The sequence below is a fragment of the Hypanus sabinus genome, chromosome 6 (genome assembly GCF_030144855.1).
Source record: "Hypanus sabinus isolate sHypSab1 chromosome 6, sHypSab1.hap1, whole genome shotgun sequence".
NCBI lineage: Eukaryota > Metazoa > Chordata > Chondrichthyes > Myliobatiformes > Dasyatidae > Hypanus > Hypanus sabinus.
This window is the reverse complement of record NC_082711.1, coordinates 3,060,955-3,084,610: the sequence shown is the minus strand read 5'-3', so window position 1 is coordinate 3,084,610 and position 23,656 is coordinate 3,060,955.

The window sequence follows — 23,656 nt, the reverse complement described above, 5'->3', positions numbered from 1 at the left end:
CTGTAACAAACAGATTTGGAGATCACTGTAACAAATCGATTAGGAGGTCACTGTAACAAACCGATTTGGAGATCATTGTAGCAAACCCATTTGGGGGCTCACTGTAAGAAACAGATTTGTACAGCACTGTAGCAAACCAATTTGGGGACTCACTGTAAAAAAACCGATTTGGAGGCTCACTGTAACAAACCGATTTGGAGATCACTGAAACAAAACGATTTGGAGATCACTGTAACAAACCGATTTGAGGCTCACTGTAACCAACCGATTTGGAGATCACTGTAACAAACCGATTTGGAGATCACTGTAACAAACCGATTTGGTGCTCACTGTAACAAACCGATTTGGGGATCACAGCAACAAACCGATTTGAAGATCACTGTAACAAACCGATTTGGAGATCACAGTAACAAACCGATTTGGAGATCACTGTAACAAACCTATTTGGAGATCAGTGTAACAAACCGATTTGGGGATCACTGTAACAAACCGATTTGGGGCTCACTGTAACAAACCGATTTGGGGGCTTACTGTAACACACCGATTTGAGGCTCACCGTAACCAGCCGATTTGGAGATCACTGTAACAAACCGATTTGGAGATCAATGTAAAAAACTGCTTTGGGGGCTCACTGTAACAAACCGATTTGGGGCCCACTGTAACAAACCGATTTGGAGATCACTGTAACAAACCGATTTGGGGATCACAGCAACAAACCGATTTGAAGATCACTGTAACAAACCGATTTGGAGATCACAGTAACAAACCGATTTGGAGATCACTGTAACAAACCGATTTCGGTATCACTGTAACAAACAGATTTGGAGATCACTGTAACAAATCGATTAGGAGGTCACTGTAACAAACCGATTTGGAGATCATTGTAACAAACCCATTTGGGGTCTCACTGTAAGAAACCGATTTGTACAGCACTGTAGCAAACCAATTTGGGGACTCACTGTAAAAAAACCGATTTGGAGGCTCACTGTAACAAACTGTTTTGAGGATCACTGTAACGAACCGATTTGGAGATCACTGTAACAAACCGATCTGGTGATCACTGAAACAAAACGATTTGGAGATCACTGTAACAAACCGATTTGAGGCTCACTGTAGCCAACCGATTTGGAGATCACTGCAGCAAACTGATTTGGGGGCTCGCTCTATAAATCGATTTGGGGGCTCACTGTAACAAAACGATTTGGAGATCACTGTAACAAACCGATTTGGGGAGCACTGTAACAAACAGATTTGGAGATCACTGTAACAAACCGATTTGGGGCTCACTGTAACAAACTGTTTTGGGGATTAGTGTAACAAACCGATTAGATCACTATAACTAACCGATTTGGGGACCACTGCAACAAACCGATTTGAGGATCACTGTAACCAACCGATTTGGAGTTCACTGTAACAAACCGATTTGGAGATCACTGTAACAAACTGATTTGGGGGCTCACTGTAACAAACCGATTTGGGGCTAACTGTAACAAACCGATTTGGAGATCACAGTAAAAAACCGATTTGGAGATCAGTGTAACCATCAGATTTGGAGATCACAGTAACAGACCGATTTGGAGATCACAGTAACAAACGGTTTTGGGGTATCACTGTAACAAACCAATTTGGGGGCTCACTGTAACAATCCGATTTGGGGCTCACTGTAACAAACCAATTTTGGGAGATCACTGTAACAATCCGATGTGGGGATCACTGTAACAAACCGATTTGGGGGTTGACTGTAACAAACCGATTTGAGGATCACTGTAACAAACCGATTTGGAGATCAGTGTAACAAACCGATTTGGGGATTACTGTAACAAACCGATTTGAGGCTCACTGTAACCAACCGATTTGGAGATCACTGTAACAAACCGCTTTGGAGATCACTGTAGCAAACTGATTTGGGGGCTCGCTGTAACAAACCGATTTGGGGGCTCACTGTAACAAACCGATTTGGAGATCACTGTAACAAACCGATTTGGTGCTCACTGTAACAAACCGATTTGGGGTTCACAGCAACAAACCGATTTGAAGATCACTGTAACAACCCGATTTGGAGATCACAGTAACAAACGGATTTGGAGATCACTGTAACAAACCTATTTGAGGCTCACTGTAACAAAACGATTTGGGGCTGACTGTAACAAACCGATTTGGAGATCACAGTAAAAAACCGATTTGGGGCTCACTGTAACAAACCTACTTGGGTATCACTGTAACAGACCGTTTTCGAGATCACTCTAACATACCGATTTGCAGATCACTGTAACAAACCGATTTGAGGATCACTGTAACATACTGATTTGGAGATCAGTGTAACAAACCGATTTGGGGACCACTGTAACAAACCGATTTGGGGCTCACTGTAACAAACCGATTTGGGGGCTCACTGTAACAGTCCGATTTGAGGCTCACCGTAACCAACCGATTTGGAGATCAGTGTAACAAACCGATTTGGGGATCACTGTAACAAACCGATTTGGGGATCACTGTAACAAACCGATTTGAGGATCACTTTAACAGACCGATTTGGGGATCACTGTAACAAACAGATTTGGAGATCACTGTAACAAACCGATTTGGGGCTCACTGTATCAAACCGTTTTGGGGATTACTGTAACAAACCGATTAGATCACTATAACTAACCGATTTGGGGACCACTGCAACAAACCGATTTGAGGATCACTGTAACCAACCGATTTGGAGATCACTGTAACAAACCGATTTGGAGATCACTGTAACAAACTGATTTGAGGGCTCACTGTAACAAACCGATTTGGGGCTAACTGTAACAAACCGATTTGGAGATCACAGTAAAAAACCGATTTGGAGATCACTGTAACCATCAGATTTGGAGATCACAGTAACAGACCGATTTGGAGATCACAGTAACAAACCGATTTGGGGGATCACTGTAACAATCCGATTTGGGGCTCACTGTAACAAACCTATTTTGGGGGCTCACTGTAACAAACCGAATTTGGGATCAATCTAACAAACAGATTTGAGGATCACTGTAACAAACCGATTTGGGGATCACTGTAACAAACCGATTTGGACAGCACTGTAACAAACTGATTTGGGGGCTCACTGTAACAGAGCGACTTGTGGCTCACTGCAAGAAACCGATTTGGAGATCACAGTAAGAAACCGATTTTGGGATCACTGTAACAAACAGATTTGGAGATCACTGTAACAAATCGATTTGGAGGTAACTGTAGCAAACCGATTTGGAGATCATTGTAACAAACCGATTTGGGGCTCACTGTAACAAACTGTTTTGAGGATCACTGTAACAAACCGATTTGGAGATCACTGTAACAAACCGATCTGGTGATCACTGAAACAAAACGATTTGGAGATCACTGTAACAAACCGATTTGAGGCTCACTGTAACCAACCGATTTGGAGATCACTGTAACAAACCGATTTGGAGATCACTGTAACAAACCGATTTGGTGCTTACTGTAACAAACCGATTTGGGGATCACAGCAACAAACCGATTTGAGGCTCGCTGTAACCAACCGATTTGGAGATCACTGTAACAAACCGATTTGGAGATCACTGTAACAAACTGATTTGGGGGCTAACTGTAACAAACCGATTTGGGGCTGACTGTAACAAACAGATTTGGAGATCACAGTAAAAAACCGATTTCGGGATCACTGTAACAAACAGATTTGGAGATCACTGTAACAAACCGATTTGGGGGCTCACTGTAACAAACCGATTTGGGGCTCACTGTAACAAACCTACTTGGGTATCACTGTAACAAACCAATTTCGAGATCACTCTAACATACCGATTTGGAGATCACTGTAACAAACCGATTTGAGGATCACTGTAACAAACTGATTTGGAGATCAGTGTAACAAACCGATTTGGGGATCACTGTAACAAACCGATTTGGGGCTCACTGTAACAAACCGATTTGGGGGCTCACTGTAACAGACGGATTTGAGGCTCACCGTAACCAACCAATTTGGAGATCAGTGTAACAAACCGATTTGGAGATCAATGTATAAAACTGATTTGGGGGCTCACTGTAACAAACCGATTTGGGGCTCACTGTAACAAACCGATTTGGAGATCACTGTAACAAACCGATTTGGAGATCACTGTAACCATCAGATTTGGAGATCACAGTAACAAACCGATTTGGAGATCACAGTTACAAACCGATTTGGGTGATCACTGTAACAAACCAATTTGGGGGCTCACTGTAACAATCCGATTTGGGGCTCACTGTAACAAACCAATTTTGGGGGCTCACTGTAACAAACCGATTTGTGGATCACTCTAACAAACAGATTTGAGGATCACTGTAACAAACCGATTTGGGGATCACTGTAACAAACCGATTTGGACAGCACTGTAACAAACCGATTTGGAGATCACTGTAACAATCCGATTTGGGGATCACTGTAACAAACCGATTTGGGGGATGACTGTAACAAACCGATTTGGGGGATGACTGTAACAAACCGATTTGAGGATCACTGTAACAAACCGATTTGGAGATCAGTGTAACAAACTGATTTGGGGATCACTGTAACAAACCGATTTGAGGCTCACTGTAACCAACCGATTTGGGGCTGACTGTAACAAACCGATTTGGAGATCACTGTAACAAACCGATTTGGAGATCACTGGAACAAACCCATTTGCGGGATCACTGTAAAAAAACGATTTTGGGATCACTTTACAAACCGATTTGGGTATCATTGTAACAATTAGATTTGGAGATCACAGTAACAAACCGATTTGGAGATCACAGTAACAAACCGATTTGGGGATCACTGTAACAGACCGATTTGGGGGCTCACAGTAACAATCCGAATTGGGGCTCACTGTAACAAACCAATTTGGGGGCTCACTGTAACACATCGATTTAGACAGCACCGTAACAAAGCAATTTGGGTGCTCACTGTAACAAACCGATTTGGGGATCACTGTAACAAACAGATTTGGAGATCACTGTTACAAACCGATTTGGGGCTCACTGTAACAAACTGTTTTGAGGATCACTGTAACAAACCGATTTTGAGATCACTGTAACAAATCGATTTGGTGATCACTGAAACAAACCAAATTGGAGATCACTGTAACAAACCGATTTGTGGCTCACTGTAACCAACCGATTTGGAGATCACTGTAACACATCGATATGGACTGCACTGTAACCAAGCAATTTGGGGGCTCACTCTAACAAACCGATTTTGGGGCTCACTGCAACAAACCGATTTGGAGATCACTGTATCAAACAGATTTGGAGATCACTGTAACAATCCGATTTGGTGATCACTGAAACAAACCGAATTGGAGATCACTGTAACAAACCGATTTGAGGATCACTTTAACAGACCGATTTGGGGATCACTGTAACAAACAGATTTGGAGATCACTGTAACAAACCGATTTGGGGCACACTGTATCAAACCGTTTTGGGGATTACTGTAACAAACCGATTAGATCACTATAACTAACCGATTTGGGGACCACTGCAACAAACCGATTTGAGGATCACTGTAACCAACCGATTTGGAGATCACTGTAACAAACCGATTTGGAGATCACTGTAACAAACTGATTTGAGGGCTCACTGTAACAAACCGATTTGGGGCTAACTGTAACAAACCGATTTGGAGATCACAGTAAAAAACCGATTTGGAGATCACTGTAACCATCAGATTTGGAGATCACAGTAACAGACCGATTTGGAGATCACAGTAACAAACCGATTTGGGGGATCACTGTAACAATCCGATTTGGGGCTCACTGTAACAAACCTATTTTGGGGGCTCACTGTAACAAACCGAATTTGGGATCAATCTAACAAACAGATTTGAGGATCACTGTAACAAACCGATTTGTGGATCACTGTAACAAACCGATTTGGACAGCACTGTAACAAACTGATTTGGGGGCTCACTGTAACAGAGCGACTTGTGGCTCACTGCAAGAAACCGATTTGGAGATCACAGTAAGAAACCGATTTTGGGATCACTGTAACAAACAGATTTGGAGATCACTGTAACAAATCGATTTGGAGGTCACTGTAGCAAACCGATTTGGAGATCATTGTAACAAACCGATTTGGGGCTCACTGTAACAAACTGTTTTGAGGATCACTGTAACAAACCGATTTGGAGATCACTGTAACAAACCGATCTGGTGATCACTGAAACAAAACGATTTGGAGATCACTGTAACAAACCGATTTGAGGCTCACTGTAACCAACCGATTTGGAGATCACTGTAACAAACCGATTTGGAGATCACTGTAACAAACCGATTTGGTGCTTACTGTAACAAACCGATTTGGGGATCACAGCAACAAACCGATTTGAGGCTCGCTGTAACCAACCGATTTGGAGATCACTGTAACAAACCGATTTGGAGATCACTGTAACAAACTGATTTGGGGTCTAACTGTAACAAACCGATTTGGGGCTGACTGTAACAAACAGATTTGGAGATCACAGTAAAAAACCGATTTCGGGATCAATGTAACAAACAGATTTGGAGATCACTGTAACAAACCGATTTGGGGGCTCACTGTAACAAACCGATTTGGGGCTCACTGTAACAAACCTACTTGGGTATCACTGTAACAAACCAATTTCGAGATCACTCTAACATACCGATTTGGAGATCACTGTAACAAACCGATTTGAGGATCACTGTAACAAACTGATTTGGAGATCAGTGTAACAAACCGATTTGGGGATCACTGTAACAAACCGATTTGGGGCTCACTGTAACAAACCGATTTGGGGGCTCACTGTAACAGACCGATTTGAGGCTCACCGTAACCAACCAATTTGGAGATCAGTGTAACAAACCGATTTGGAGATCAATGTATAAAACTGATTTGGGGGCTCACTGTAACAAACCGATTTGGGGCTCACTGTAACAAACCGATTTGGAGATCACTGTAACAAACCGATTTGGAGATCACTGTAACCATCAGATTTGGAGATCACAGTAACAAACCGATTTGGAGATCACAGTTACAAATCGATTTGGGTGATCACTGTAACAAACCAATTTGGGGGCTCACTGTAACAATCCGATTTGGGGCTCACTGTAACAAACCAATTTTGGGGGCTCACTGTAACAAACCGATTTGTGGATCACTCTAACAAACAGATTTGAGGATCACTGTAACAAACCGATTTGGGGATCACTGTAACAAACCGATTTGGACAGCACTGTAACAAACCGATTTGGAGATCACTGTAACAATCCGATTTGGGGATCACTGTAACAAACCGATTTGGGGGATGACTGTAACAAACCGATTTGGGGGATGACTGTAACAAACCGATTTGAGGATCACTGTAACAAACCGATTTGGAGATCAGTGTAACAAACTGATTTGGGGATCACTGTAACAAACCGATTTGAGGCTCACTGTAACCAACCGATTTGGGGCTGACTGTAACAAACCGATTTGGAGATCACTGTAACAAACCGATTTGGAGATCACTGGAACAAACCCATTTGCGGGATCACTGTAAAAAAACGATTTTGGGATCACTTTACAAACCGATTTGGGTATCATTGTAACAATTAGATTTGGAGATCACAGTAACAAACCGATTTGGAGATCACAGTAACAAACCGATTTGGGGGATCACTGTAACAAACCGATTTGGGGGCTCACAGTAACAATCCGATTTGGGGCTCACTGTAACAAACCAATTTGGGGGCTCACTGTAACACATCGATTTAGACAGCACCGTAACAAAGCAATTTGGGTGCTCACTGTAACAAACCGATTTGGGGATCACTGTAACAAACAGATTTGGAGATCACTGTTACAAACCGATTTGGGGCTCACTGTAACAAACTGTTTTGAGGATCACTGTAACAAACCGATTTTGAGATCACTGTAACAAATCGATTTGGTGATCACTGAAACAAACCAAATTGGAGATCACTGTAACAAACCGATTTGTGGCTCACTGTAACCAACCGATTTGGAGATCACTGTAACACATCGATATGGACTGCACTGTAACCAAGCAATTTGGGGGCTCACTCTAACAAACCGATTTTGGGGCTCACTGCAACAAACCGATTTGGAGATCACTGTATCAAACAGATTTGGAGATCACTGTAACAAACCGATTTGGTGATCACTGAAACAAACCGAATTGGAGATCACTGTAACAAACCGATTTGTGGCTCATTTTAACCAACCGATTTGGAGATCACTGTAACAAACTGATTTGGGGGCTCACTGTAACAAACCGATTTGGGGATCACAGCAACAAACCGATTTGAGGATCACTGTAACAAACGGATTTGGAGATCACAGTAACAAACCGATTTGGAGATCACTGTAACAAACCGATTTGAGGCTCACTGTAACCAACCGATTTGGAGATCACTGTAACAAACCGATTTGGAAATCACTGTAACAAACTGATTTGGGGGCTAGCTGTAACAAACCGATTTGGGGCTGACTGTAACAAACCGATTTGGAGATCACAGTAAAAAACCGATTTCGGGATCACTGTAACAAACCGATTTGGGGGCTCACTGTAACAAACCGATTTGGGGCTCACTGTAACAAACCTACTTGGGTATCACTGTAACAAACCGATTTCGAGATCACTCTAACATACCGATTTGGAGATCACTGTAACAAACCGATTTGAGGATCAGTGTAACAAACTGATTTGGAGATCAGTGTAACAAACCGATTTGGGGATCACTGTAACAAACCGATTTGGGGCTCACTGTAACAAACCGATTTGGGGGCTCACTGTAACAGACCGATTTGAGGCTCACCGTAACCAACCGATTTGGAGATCACTGTAACAAACCGATTTGAAGATCAATGTAAAAAACTGATTTGGGGGCTCACTGTAACAAACCGATTTGGAGCTCACTGTAACAAACCGATTTGGAGATCACTGTAACAAACCGATTTGGAGATCACTGTAACCATCAGATTTGGAGAACACAGTAACAAACCGATTTGAAGATCACAGTAACAAACCGATTTGGGTGATCACTGTAACAAACCAATTTGGGTGCTCACTGTAACAATCCGATTTGGGGCTCACTGTAACAAACCAATTTTGGGGGCTCACTGTAACAAACCGATTTGGGGATCACTCTAACAAACAGATTTGAGGATCACTGTAACAAACCGATTTGGGGATCACTGTAACAAACCGATTTGGACAGCACTGTAACAAACCGATTTGGAGATCACTGTAACAATCCGATTTGGGGATCACTGTAACAAACCGATTTGGGGGATGACTGTAACAAACCGATTTGGGGGATGACTGTAACAAACCGATTTGAGGATCACTGTAACAAACCGATTTAGAGATCAGTGTAACAAACCGATTTGGGGATTACTGTAACAAACCGATTTGAGGCTCACTGTAACAAACCGATTTGAGGCTCACTGTAACCAACCGATTTGGGGCTGACTGTAACAAACCGATTTGGAGATCACTGTAACAAACCGATTTGGAGATCACTGGAACAAACCCATTTGCGGGATCACTGTAAAAAAACGATTTTGGGATCACTTTTACAAACCGATTTGGGTATCACTGTAACAATCAGATTTGGAGATCACAGTAACAAACCGATTTGGAGATCACAGTAACAAACCGATTTGGAGATCACAGTAACAAACCGATTTGGGGGATCACTGTAACAAAGCGATTTCGAGATCACTGTAACAAACCGATTTGGAGATCACTGGAACAAACCCATTTGCGGGATCACTGTAAAAAAACGATTTTGGGATCACTTTTACAAACCGATTTGGGTATCACTGTAACAATCAGATTTGGAGATCACAGTAACAAACCGATTTGGAGATCACAGTAACAAACCGATTTGGAGATCACAGTAACAAACCGATTTGGGGGATCACTGTAACAAAGCGATTTGGGGGCTCACAGTAACAATCCGATTTGGAGCTCACTGTAACAAACCAATTTGGGGGCTCACTGTAACACATCGATTTAGACAGCACTGTAACAATGCAATTTGGGGGCTCACTGTAACAAACCGATTTGGGGGTCACTGTAACAAACCGATTTGGAGATCACTGTAACAAACCGATTTGAGGATCACTGTAACAAACCGATTTGGGGATCACTGTAACAAACAGATTTGGAGATCACTGTAACAAACCCATTTGGGGCTCACTGTAACAAACTGTTTTGAGGATCACTGTAACAAACCGATTTTGAGATCACTGTAACAAACCGATTTGGTGATCACTGAAACAAACCGAATTGGAGATGACTGTAACAAACCGATTTGTGGCTCACTGTAACCAACCGATTTGGAGATCACTGGAACAAACGGATTTGGGGGCTCTATGTAACAAACCGATTTGGGGCTGACTGTAACAAATCCGATTTGGAGATCACTGTAACAAACCGATTTGGACATCACTGGAACAAACACATTTGAGGGATCACTGCAAAAAAACGATTTAGGGATCACTTTTACAAACCGATTTGGGTATCACTGTAACAATCAGATTTGGAGATCACAGTAACAAACCGATTTGGAGATCACAGTAAGAAACCGATTTGGGGATCACTGTAACAAACCGATTTGGGGGCTCACGGTAACAATCCGATTAGGGGCTCACTGTATCAAACCAATTTGGGGGCTCACTGTAACACATCGATTTGGACTGCACTGTAACTAAGCAATTTGGGGGCTCACTCTAACAAACCGATTTTGGGGCTCACTGCAACAAACCGATTTTGAGATCACTGTATCAAACAGATTTGGAGATCACTGTAACAAACCGATTTGGGGCTCACTGTAACAAACTGTTTTGAGGATCACTGTAACAAACCGATTTGGAGATCACTGTAACAAACCGATTTGGTGATCACTGAAACAAACCGAATTGGAGATCACTGTAACAAACCGATTTGTGGCTCATTTTAACCAACCGATTTGGAGATCACTGTAACAAATTGATTAGGGGGCTCACTGTAACAAACCGATTTGGGGATCACAGCAACAAACCGATTTGAGGATCACTGTAGCAAACGGATTTGGAGATCACAGTAACAAACCGATTTGGAGATCACTGTAACAATCCGATTTGAGGCTCACTGTAACCAACCGATTTGGAGATCACTGTAACAAACCGATTTGGAGATCACTGTAACAAACTGATTTGGGGGCTAACTGTAACAAACCGATTTGGGGGCTCACTGTAACAAACCGATTTGGGGCTCACTGTAACAAACCTACTTGGGTATCACTGTAACAAACCGATTTCGAGATCACTCTAACAAACCGATTTGGAGATCACTGTAACAAACCGATTTGAGGATCACTGTAACAAACTGATTTGGAGATCAGTGTAACAAACCGATTTGGGGATCACTGTAACAAACCGATTTGGGGCTCACTGTAACAAACCGATTTGGGGCTCACTGTAACAAACCGATTTGGGGCCTCACTGTAACAGACCGATTTGAGGCTCACCGTAACCAACCGATTTGGAGATCACTGTAACAAACCGATTTGGAGATCACTGTAACAAACTGATTTGGGGGCTAACTGTAACAAACCGATTTGGGGCTGACTGTAACAAACCGGTTTGGAGATCACAGTAAAAAACCGATCTCGGGATCACTGTAACAAACCGATTTGGGGGCTCACTGTAACAAACCGATTTGGGGCTCAGTGTAACAGACCTACTTGGGTATCACTGTAACAAACCGATTTCGAGATCACTCTAACATACCGATTTGGAGATCACTGTAACAAACCGATTTGAGGATCACTGTAACAAACTGATTTGGAGATCAGTGTAACAAACCGATTTGGGGATCACTGTAACAAATCGATTTGGGGCTCACTGTAACAAACTGTTTTGAGGATCTCTGTAACAAACCGATTTGGGGGCTCACGGTAACAATCCGATTAGGGGCTCACTGTATCAAACCAATTTGGGGGCTCACTGTAACACATCGATTTGGACTGCACTGTAACTAAGCAATTTGGGGGCTCACTCTAACAAACCGATTTTGGGGCTCACTGCAACAAACCGATTTGGAGATCACTGTATCAAACAGATTTGGAGATTACTGTAACAAACCGATTTGGGGCTCACTGTAACAAACTGTTTTGAGGATCACTGTAACAAACCGATTTGGAGATCACTGTAACAAACCGATTTGGTGATCACTGAAACAAACCGAATTGGAGATCACTGTAACAAACCGATTTGTGGCTCATTTTAACCAACCGATTTGGAGATCACTGTAACAAACTGATTTGGGGGCTCACTGTAACAAACCGATTTGGGGATCACAGCAACAAACCGATTTGAGGATCACTGTAGCAAACGCATTTGGAGATCACAGTAACAAACCGATTTGGAGATCACTTTAACAAACCGATTTGAGGCTCACTGTAACCAACCTTTTTGGAGATCACTGTAACAAACCGATTTGGAGATCACTGTAACAAACTGATTTGGGGGCTAACTGTAACAAAACGATTTGGGGCTGACTGTAACAAACCGGTTTGGAGATCACAGTAAAAAACCGATCTCGGGATCACTGTAACAAACCGATTTGGGGGCTCACTGTAACAAACCGATTTGGGGCTCACTGTAACAAACCTACTTGGGTATCACTGTAACAAACCGATTTCGAGATCACTCTAACAAACCGATTTGGAGATCACTGTAACAAACCGATTTGAGGATCACTGTAACAAACTGATTTGGAGATCAGTGTAACAAACCGATTTGGGGATCACTGTAACAAACCGATTTGGGGCTCACTGTAACAAACCGATTTGGGGCTCACTGTAACAAACCGATCTGGGGCCTCACTGTAACAGACCGATTTGAGGCTCACCGTAACCAACCTTTTTGGAGATCACTGTAACAAACCGATTTGGAGATCACTGTAACAAACTGATTTGGGGGCTAACTGTAACAAACCGATTTGGGGCTGACTGTAACAAACCGGTTTGGAGATCACAGTAAAAAACCGATCTCGGGATCACTGTAACAAACCGATTTGGGGGCTCACTGTAACAAACCGATTTGGGGCTCACTGTAACAAACCTACTTGGGTATCACTGTAACAAACCGATTTCGAGATCACTCTAACAAACCGATTTGGAGATCACTGTAACAAACCGATTTGAGGATCACTGTAACAAACTGATTTGGAGATCAGTGTAACAAACCGATTTGGGGATCACTGTAACAAACCGATTTGGGGCTCACTGTAACAAACCGATTTGGGGCTCACTGTAACAAACCGATTTGGGGCCTCACTGTAACAGACCGATTTGAGGCTCACCGTAATCAACCGATTTGGAGATCACTGTAACAAACCGATTTGGAGATCACTGTAACAAACTGATTTGGGGGCTAACTGTAACAAACCGATTTGGGGGATGACTGTAACAAACCGATTTGGGGCTCACTGTAACAAACCAATTTTGGGGGCTCACTGTAACAAACCGATTTGGGGATCACTCTAACAAACAGATTTGAGGATCACTGTAACAAACCGATTTGGGGATCACTGTAACAAACCGATTTGGGGGATGACTGTAACATACCGATTTGGGGGATGACTGTAACAAACCGATTTGAGGATCACTGTAACAAACCGATTTAGAGATCAGTGTAACAAACCGATTTGGGGATTACTGTAACAAACCGATTTGAGGCTCACTGTAACCAACCGATTTGGGGCTGACTGTAACAAACCGATTTGGAGATCACTGTAACAAACCGATTTGGAGATCACTGGAACAAACCCATTTGCGGGATCACTGTAAAAAAACGATTTTGGGATCACTTTTACAAACCGATTTGGGTATCACTGTAACAATCAGATTTGGAGATCACAGTAACAAACCGATTTGGAGATCACTGTAACAAACCGATTTGGAGATCACAGTAACAAACCGATTTGGGGGATCACTGTAACAAAGCGATTTGGGGGCTCACAGTAACAATCCGATTTGGGGATCACTGTAACAAACCGATTTGGACAGCACTGTAACAAACCGATTTGCAGCTCACTGTAACAAACCGATTTGGGGGCTCACTGTAAGAAACCGATTTGTACAGCACTGTAGCAAACTGTTTTGAGGATCACTGTAACGATCCGATTTGGAGATCACTGTAACAAACCGATCTGGTGATCACTGAAACAAAACGATTTGGAGATCACTGTAACAAACCGATTTGAGGCTCACTGTAACCAACCGATTTGGAGATCACTGTAACAAACCGATTTGGGGCTCACTGTAACAAACCTACTTGGGTATCACTGTAACAAACCGATTTCGAGATCACTCTAACAAACCGATTTGGAGATCACTGTAACAAACCGATTTGAGGATCACTGTAACAAACTGATTTGGAGATCAGTGTAACAAACCGATTTGGGGATCACTGTAACAAACCGATTTGGGGCTCACTGTAACAAACCGATTTGGGGCTCACTGTAACAAACCGATTTGGGGCCTCACTGTAACAGACCGATTTGAGGCTCACCGTAACCAACCGATTTGGAGATCACTGTAACAAACCGATTTGGAGATCACTGTAATAAACTGATTTGGAGATCAGTGTAACAAACCGATTTGGGGGCTCACAGTAACAATCCGATTTGGGGATCACTGTAACAAACCGATTTGGACAGCACTGTAACAAACCGATTTGCAGCTCACTGTAACAAACCGATTTGGGGGCTCACTGTAAGAAACCGATTTGTACAGCACTGTAGCAAACTGTTTTGAGGATCACTGTAACGATCCGATTTGGAGATCACTGTAACAAACCGATCTGGTGATCACTGAAACAAAACGATTTGGAGATCACTGTAACAAACCGATTTGAGGCTCACTGTAACCAACCGATTTGGAGATCACTGTAACAAACCGATTTGGGGCTCACTGTAACAAACCTACTTGGGTATCACTGTAACAAACCGATTTCGAGATCACTCTAACAAACCGATTTGGAGATCACTGTAACAAACCGATTTGAGGATCACTGTAACGATCCGATTTGGAGATCACTGTAACAAACCGATCTGGTGATCACTGAAACAAAACGATTTGGAGATCACTGTAACAAACCGATTTGGGGCTGACTGTAACAAACCGATTTGGTGATCACTGTAACAAACCGATTTGGAGATCACTGGAACAAACCCATTTGCGGGATCACTGTAAAAAAACGATTTTGGGATCACTTTTACAAACCGATTTGGGTATCACTGTAACAATCAGATTTGGAGATCACAGTAACAAACCGATTTGGAGATCACTGTAACAAACCGATTTGGAGATCACAGTAACAAACCGATTTGGGGGATCACTGTAACAAAGCGATTTGGGGGCTCACAGTAACAATCCGATTTGGGGATCACTGTAACAAACCGATTTGGACAGCACTGTAACAAACCGATTTGCAGCTCACTGTAACAAACCGATTTGGGGGCTCACTGTAAGAAACCGATTTGTACAGCACTGTAGCAAACTGTTTTGAGGATCACTGTAACGATCCGATTTGGAGATCACTGTAACAAACCGATCTGGTGATCACTGAAACAAAACGATTTGGAGATCACTGTAACAAACCGATTTGAGGCTCACTGTAACCAACCGATTTGGAGATCACTGTAACAAACCGATTTGGGGCTCACTGTAACAAACCTACTTGGGTATCACTGTAACAAACCGATTTCGAGATCACTCTAACAAACCGATTTGGAGATCACTGTAACAAACCGATTTGAGGATCACTGTAACAAACTGATTTGGAGATCAGTGTAACAAACCGATTTGGGGATCACTGTAACAAACCGATTTGGGGCTCACTGTAACAAACCGATTTGGGGCTCACTGTAACAAACCGATTTGGGGCCTCACTGTAACAGACCGATTTGAGGCTCACCGTAACCAACCGATTTGGAGATCACTGTAACAAACCGATTTGGAGATCACTGTAACAAACTGATTTGGAGATCAGTGTAACAAACCGATTTGGGGGCTCACAGTAACAATCCGATTTGGGGATCACTGTAACAAACCGATTTGGACAGCACTGTAACAAACCGATTTGCAGCTCACTGTAACAAACCGATTTGGGGGCTCACTGTAAGAAACCGATTTGTACAGCACTGTAGCAAACTGTTTTGAGGATCACTGTAACGATCCGATTTGGAGATCACTGTAACAAACCGATCTGGTGATCACTGAAACAAAACGATTTGGAGATCACTGTAACAAACCGATTTGAGGCTCACTGTAACCAACCGATTTGGAGATCACTGTAACAAACCGATTTGGGGCTCACTGTAACAAACCTACTTGGGTATCACTGTAACAAACCGATTTCGAGATCACTCTAACAAACCGATTTGGAGATCACTGTAACAAACCGATTTGAGGATCACTGTAACAAACTGATTTGGAGATCAGTGTAACAAACCGATTTGGGGATCACTGTAACAAACCGATTTGGGGCTCACTGTAACAAACCGATTTGGGGCTCACTGTAACAAACCGATTTGGGGCCTCACTGTAACAGACCGATTTGAGGCTCACCGTAACCAACCGATTTGGAGATCACTGTAACAAACCGATTTGGAGATCACTGTAACAAACTGATTTGGGGGCTAACTGAAACAAACCGATTTGGGGCTGACTGTAACAAACCGGTTTGGAGATCACAGTAAAAAACCGATCTCGGGATCACTGTAACAAACCGATTTGGGGGCTCACTGTAACAAACCGATTTGGGGCTCACTGTAACAAACCTACTTGGGTATCACTGTAACAAACCGATTTCGAGATCACTCTAACAAACCGATTTGGAGATCACTGTAACAAACCGATTTGAGGATCACTGTAACAAACTGATTTGGAGATCAGTGTAACAAACCGATTTGGGGATCACTGTAACAAACCGATTTGGGGCTCACTGTAACAAACCGATTTGGGGCTCACTGTAACAAACCGATTTGGGGCCTCACTGTAACAGACCGATTTGAGGCTCACCGTAACCAACCGATTTGGAGATCACTGTAACAAACCGATTTGGAGATCACTGTAACAAACTGATTTGGGGGCTAACTGTAACAAACCGATTTGGGGGATGACTGTAACAAACCGATTTGGGGCTCACTGTAACAAACCAATTTTGGGGGCTCACTGTAACAAACTGATTTGGAGATCAGTGTAACAAACCGATTTGGGGATCACTGTAACAAACCGATTTGGGGCTCACTGTAACAAACCGATTTGGGGCTCACTGTAACAAACCGATTTGGGGCCTCACTGTAACAGACCGATTTGAGGCTCACCGTCACCAACCGATTTGGAGATCACTGTAACAAACCGATTTGGAGATCACTGTAACAAACTGATTTGGGGGCTAACTGAAACAAACCGATTTGGGGCTGACTGTAACAAACCGGTTTGGAGATCACAGTAAAAAAAAGATCTCGGGATCACTGTAACAAACCGATTTGGGGGCTCACTGTAACAAACCGATTTGGGGCTCACTGTAACAAACCTACTTGGGTATCACTGTAACAAACCGATTTCGAGATCACTCTAACAAACCGATTTGGAGATCACTGTAACAAACCGATTTGAGGATCACTGTAACAAACTGATTTGGAGATCAGTGTAACAAACCGATTTGGGGATCACTGTAACAAACCGATTTGGGGCTCACTGTAACAAACCGATTTGGGGCTCACTGTAACAAACCGATTTGGGGCCTCACTGTAACAGACCGATTTGAGGCTCACCGTAACCAACCGATTTGGAGATCACTGTAACAAACCGATTTGGAGATCACTGTAACAAACTGATTCGGGGGCTAACTGTAACAAACCGATTTGGGGGATGACTGTAACAAACCGATTTGGGGCTCACTGTAACAAACCAATTTTGGGGGCTCACTGTAACAAACCGATTTGGGGATCACTCTAACAAACAGATTTGAGGATCACTGTAACAAACCGATTTGGGGATCACTGTAACAAACCGATTTGGACAGCACTGTAACAAACCGATTTGGAGATCACTGTAACAATCCGATTTGGGGATCACTGTAACAAACCGATTTGGGGGATGACTGTAACAAACCGATTTGGGGGATGACTGTAACAAACCGATTTGAGGATCACTGTAACAAACCGATTTAGAGATCAGTGTAACAAACCGATTTGGGGATTACTGTAACCAACCGATTTGAGGCTCACTGTAACAAACCGATTTGGGGGCTCACTATAACAAACCGATTTGGGGTCACTATAACAAACCAATTTGGGGATCACTGTAACAAACCGAATTGGAGATCACTGTAACAAACCGATTTGAGGATCACTGTAACAAACCGTTTTGGAGATCACTGTAACCAACCGATTTGAGGATCACTGTAACAAACCGATTTGGAGGTCACTGTAACAAACCGATTTGGAGATCACTGTAACAAACCGATTTGGGGGTTCACTGTAACAAACCGATTTGGGGCTCACTGTAACAAATTGATTTGGAGATCACTGTAAAAAACCGATTTAGTGATAACTGTAACAAACAGATTTGGAGATCTCTGTAACAAACAGATTTGGAGAACACTGTAACAAACCGATTTGTGGGCTCACTGCAACAAACCAATTTGGGGATCACTGTAACAAACCGATTTGGGGATCACTGTAACAAACCGATTTGGAGATCACTGTAACAAAACGATTTGAGGATCACTGTAACAAACCGATTTGGAGATCACTGTAACAAACCGATTTGGAGATCACTGTAACAAACCGATTTGGAGATCACTGGAACAAACCCATTTGCGGGATCACTGTAAAAAAACGATTTTGGGATCACTTTTACAAACCGATTTGGGTATCACTGTAACAATCAGATTTGGAGATCACAGTAACAAACCGATTTGGAGATCACAGTAACAAACCGATTTGGAGATCACAGTAACAAACCGATTTGGGGGATCACTGTAACAAAGCGATTTGGGGGCTCACAGTAACAATCCGATTTGGAGCTCACTGTAACAAACCAATTTGGGGGCTCACTGTAACACATCGATTTAGACAGCACTGTAACAATGCAATTTGGGGGCTCACTGTAACAAACCGATTTGGGGGTCACTGTAACAAACCGATTTGGAGATCACTGTAACAAACCGATTTGAGGATCACTGTAACAAACCGATTTGGGGATCACTGTAACAAACAGATTTGGAGATCACTGTAACAAACCCATTTGGGGCTCACTGTAACAAACTGTTTTGAGGATCACTGTAACAAACCGATTTTGAGATCACTGTAACAAACCGATTTGGTGATCACTGAAACAAACCGAATTGGAGATGACTGTAACAAACCGATTTGTGGCTCACTGTAACCAACCGATTTGGAGATCACTGGAACAAACGGATTTGGGGGCTCTATGTAACAAACCGATTTGGGGCTGACTGTAACAAATCCGATTTGGAGATCACTGTAACAAACCGATTTGGACATCACTGGAACAAACACATTTGAGGGATCACTGCAAAAAAACGATTTAGGGATCACTTTTACAAACCGATTTGGGTATCACTGTAACAATCAGATTTGGAGATCACAGTAACAAACCGATTTGGAGATCACAGTAAGAAACCGATTTGGGGATCACTGTAACAAACCGATTTGGGGGCTCACGGTAACAATCCGATTAGGGGCTCACTGTATCAAACCAATTTGGGGGCTCACTGTAACACATCGATTTGGACTGCACTGTAACTAAGCAATTTGGGGGCTCACTCTAACAAACCGATTTTGGGGCTCACTGCAACAAACCGATTTTGAGATCACTGTATCAAACAGATTTGGAGATCACTGTAACAAACCGATTTGGGGCTCACTGTAACAAACTGTTTTGAGGATCACTGTAACAAACCGATTTGGAGATCACTGTAACAAACCGATTTGGTGATCACTGAAACAAACCGAATTGGAGATCACTGTAACAAACCGATTTGTGGCTCATTTTAACCAACCGATTTGGAGATCACTGTAACAAACTGATTAGGGGGCTCACTGTAACAAACCGATTTGGGGATCACAGCAACAAACCGATTTGGGGCTCACTGTAACAAACCTACTTGGGTATCACTGTAACAAACCGATTTCGAGATCACTCTAACAAACCGATTTGGAGATCACTGTAACAAACCGATTTGAGGATCACTGTAACAAACTGATTTGGAGATCAGTGTAACAAACCGATTTGGGGATCACTGTAACAAACCGATTTGGGGCTCACTGTAACAAACCGATTTGGGGCTCACTGTAACAAACCGATTTGGGGCCTCACTGTAACAGACCGATTTGAGGCTCACCGTAACCAACCGATTTGGAGATCACTGTAACAAACCGATTTGGAGATCACTGTAACAAACTGATTTGGGGGCTAACTGTAACAAACCGATTTGGGGCTGACTGTAACAAACCGGTTTGGAGATCACAGTAAAAAACCGATCTCGGGATCACTGTAACAAACCGATTTGGGGGCTCACTGTAACAAACCGATTTGGGGCTCAGTGTAACAGACCTACATGGGTATCACTGTAACAAACCGATTTCGAGATCACTCTAACATACCGATTTGGAGATCACTGTAACAAACCGATTTGAGGATCACTGTAACAAACTGATTTGGAGATCAGTGTAACAAACCGATTTGGGGATCACTGTAACAAATCGATTTGGGGCTCACTGTAACAAACTGTTTTGAGGATCTCTGTAACAAACCGATTTGGGGGCTCACGGTAACAATCCGATTAGGGGCTCACTGTATCAAACCAATTTGGGGGCTCACTGTAACACATCGATTTGGACTGCACTGTAACTAAGCAATTTGGGGGCTCACTCTAACAAACCGATTTTGGGGCTCACTGCAACAAACCGATTTGGAGATCACTGTATCAAACAGATTTGGAGATTACTGTAACAAACCGATTTGGGGCTCACTGTAACAAACTGTTTTGAGGATCACTGTAACAAACCGATTTGGAGATCACTGTAACAAACCGATTTGGTGATCACTGAAACAAACCGAATTGGAGATCACTGTAACAAACCGATTTGTGGCTCATTTTAACCAACCGATTTGGAGATCACTGTAACAAACTGATTTGGGGGCTCACTGTAACAAACCGATTTGGGGATCACAGCAACAAACCGATTTGAGGATCACTGTAGCAAACGCATTTGGAGATCACAGTAACAAACCGATTTGGAGATCACTGTAACAAACCGATTTGAGGCTCACTGTAACCAACCTTTTTGGAGATCACTGTAACAAACCGATTTGGAGATCACTGTAACAAACTGATTTGGGGGCTAACTGTAACAAACCGATTTGGGGCTGACTGTAACAAACCGGTTTGGAGATCACAGTAAAAAACCGATCTCGGGATCACTGTAACAAACCGATTTGGGGGCTCACTGTAACAAACCGATTTGGGGCTCACTGTAACAAACCTACTTGGGTATCACTGTAACAAACCGATTTCGAGATCACTCTAACAAACCGATTTGGAGATCACTGTAACAAACCGATTTGAGGATCACTGTAACAAACTGATTTGGAGATCAGTGTAACAAACCGATTTGGGGATCACTGTAACAAACCGATTTGGGGCTCACTGTAACAAACCGATTTGGGGCTCACTGTAACAAACCGATTTGGGGCCTCACTGTAACAGACCGATTTGAGGCTCACCGTAACCAACCGATTTGGAGATCACTGTAACAAACCGATTTGGAGATCACTGTAACAAACTGATTTGGGGGCTAACTGTAACAAACCGATTTGGGGCTGACTGTAACAAACCGGTTTGGAGATCACAGTAAAAAACCGATCTCGGGATCACTGTAACAAACCGATTTGGGGGCTCACTGTAACAAACCGATTTGGGGCTCACTGTAACAAACCTACTTGGGTATCACTGTAACAAACCGATTTCGAGATCACTCTAACAAACCGATTTGGAGATCACTGTAACAAACCGATTTGAGGATCACTGTAACAAACTGATTTGGAGATCAGTGTAACAAACCGATTTGGGGATCACTGTAACAAACCGATTTGGGGCTCACTGTAACAAACCGATTTGGGGCTCACTGTAACAAACCGATTTGGGGCCTCACTGTAACAGACCGATTTGAGGCTCACCGTAACCAACCGATTTGGAGATCACTGTAACAAACCGATTTGGAGATCACTGTAACAAACTGATTTGGGGGCTAACTGTAACAAACCGATTTGGGGCTGACTGTAACAAACCGGTTTGGAGATCACAGTAAAAAATCGATCTCGGGATCACTGTAACAAACCGATTTGGGGGCTCACTGTAACAAACCGATTTGGTGCTCAGTGTAACAGACCTACTTGGGTATCACTGTAACAAACCGATTTCGAGATCACTCTAACAAACCGATTTGGAGATCACTGTAACAAACCGATTTGAGGATCACTGTAACAAACTGATTTGGAGATCAGTGTAACAAACCGATTTGGGGATCACTGTAACAAATCGATTTGGGGCTCACTGTAACAAACTGTTTTGAGGATCTCTGTAACAAACCGATTTGGGGGCTCACGGTAACAATCCGATTAGGGGCTCACTGTATCAAACCAATTTGGGGGCTCACTGTAACACATCGATTTGGACTGCACTGTAACTAAGCAATTTGGGGGCTAACTCTAACAAACCGATTTTGGGGCTCACTGCAACAAACCGATTTGGAGATCACTGTATCAAACAGATTTGGAGATTACTGTAACAAACCGATTTGGGGCTCACTGTAACAAACTGTTTTGAGGATCACTGTAACAAACCGATTTGGAGATCACTGTAACAAACCGATTTGGTGATCACTGAAACAAACCGAATTGGAGATCACTGTAACAAACCGATTTGTGGCTCATTTTAACCAACCGATTTGGAGATCACTGTAACAAACTGATTTGGGGGCTCACTGTAACAAACCGATTTGGGGATCACAGCAACAAACCGATTTGAGGATCACTGTAGCAAACGCATTTGGAGATCACAGTAACAAACCGATTTGGAGATCACTGTAACAAACCGATTTGAGGCTCACTGTAACCAACCTTTTTGGAGATCACTGTAACAAACCGATTTGGAGATCACTGTAACAAACTGATTTGGGGGCTAACTGTAACAAACCGATTTGGGGCTGACTGTAACAAACCGGTTTGGAGATCACAGTAAAAAACCGATCTCGGGATCACTTTAACAAACCGATTTGGGGGCTCACTGTAACAAACCGATTTGGGGCTCACTGTAACAAACCTACTTGGGTATCACTGTAACAAACCGATTTCGAGATCACTCTAACATACCGATTTGGAGATCACTGTAACAAACCGATTTGAGGATCACTGTAACAAACTGATTTGGAGATCAGTGTAACAAACCGATTTGGGGATCACTGTAACAAACCGATTTGGGGCTCACTGTAACAAACCGATTTGGGGCTCACTGTAACAAACCGATTTGGGGCCTCACTGTAACAGACCGATTTGAGGCTCACCGTAACCAA